The sequence below is a fragment of the Salmo salar genome, chromosome ssa10 (assembly GCF_905237065.1).
Source record: "Salmo salar chromosome ssa10, Ssal_v3.1, whole genome shotgun sequence".
Taxonomy (NCBI): Eukaryota; Metazoa; Chordata; class Actinopteri; order Salmoniformes; family Salmonidae; genus Salmo; species Salmo salar.
Genome location: NC_059451.1, coordinates 121,674,732 through 121,676,153, shown reverse-complemented (window position 1 = coordinate 121,676,153; position 1,422 = coordinate 121,674,732).

Here is a 1,422-nt window from a genome sequence, read left to right as displayed (position 1 = left end):
CTTTCTGCGTTGGACTCGGGTTTCATGTCTGGGGTGGAAAATGAACTTCTGAAAGTACCATGTGGAGGGGCGGCAGGTAGCCTAGTGGTTAGAGTGGAGGGGAGGCAGGTAGTCTAGTGGTTAGAGTGGAGGGGCGGCAGGTAGTCTAGTGGTTAGAGTGGAGGGGAGGCAGGTAGCCTAGTGGTTAGAGTGGAGGGGAGGCAGGTAGCCTAGTGGTTAGAGTGGAGGGGAGGCAGGTAGCCTAGTGGTTAGAGTGGAGGGGCGGCAGGTAGCCTAGTGGTTAGAGTGGAGGGGAGGCAGGTAGCCTAGTGGTTAGAGTGGAGGGGAGGCAGGTAGCCTAGTGGTTAGAGTGGAGGGGAGGCAGGTAGCCTAGTGGTTAGAGTGGAGGGGAGGCAGGTAGCCTAGTGGTTAGAGTGGAGGGGAGGCAGGTAGCCTAGTGGTTAGAGTGGAGGGGAGGCAGGTAGCCTAGTGGTTAGAGTGGAGGGGAGGCAGGTAGCCTAGTGGTTAGAGTGGAGGGGCGGCAGGTAGCCTAGTGGTTAGAGTGGAGGGGCGGCAGGTAGCCTAGTGGTTAGAGTGGAGGGGAGGCAGGTAGCCTAGCGGTTAGAGTGGAGGGGAGGCAGGTAGCCTAGTGGTTAGAGTGGAGGGGCAGCAGGTAGCCTAGCGGTTAGAGTGGAGGGGAGGCAGGTAGCCTAGCGGTTAGAGTGGAGGGGCGGCAGGTAGCCTAGCGGTTAGAGTGGAGGGGCGGCAGGTAGCCTAGCGGTTAGAGTGGAGGGGAGGCAGGTAGCCTAGCGGTTAGAGTGGAGGGGCGGCAGGTAGCCTAGCGGTTAGAGTGGAGGGGCGGCAGGTAGCCTAGCGGTTAGAGTGGAGGGGCGGCAGGTAGCCTAGTGGTTAGAGTGGAGGGGCGGCAGGTAGCCTAGTGGTTAGAGTGGAGGGGCGGCAGGTAGCCTAGTGGTTAGAGTGGGGGGGCGGCAGGTAGCCTAGTGGTTAGAGTGGAGGGGCGGCAGGTAGCCTAGTGGTTAGAGTGGAGGGGAGGCAGGTAGCCTAGTGGTTAGAGTGGAGGGGAGGCATGTAGCCTAGTGGTTAGAGTGGAGGGACGGCAGGTAGTCTAGTGGTTAGAGTGGAGGGGAGGTAGGTAGCCTAGTGGTTAGAGTGGAGGGACGGCAGGTAGTCTAGTGGTTAGAGTGGAGGGGAGGTAGGTAGCCTAGTGGTTAGAGTGGAGGGGCGGCAGGTAGCCTAGTGGTTAGAGTGGAGGGGCGGCAGGTAGCCTAGTGGTTAGAGTGGAGGGGCGGCAGGCAGCCTGGCGGTTAGAGTGGAGGGGAGGCAGGCAGCCTGGCGGTTAGAGTGGAGTGGAGGGGAGGCAGGTAGCCTGGTGGTTAGAGTGGAGTGGAGGGGAGGCAGGTAGCCTGGTGGTTAGAGCGGAGG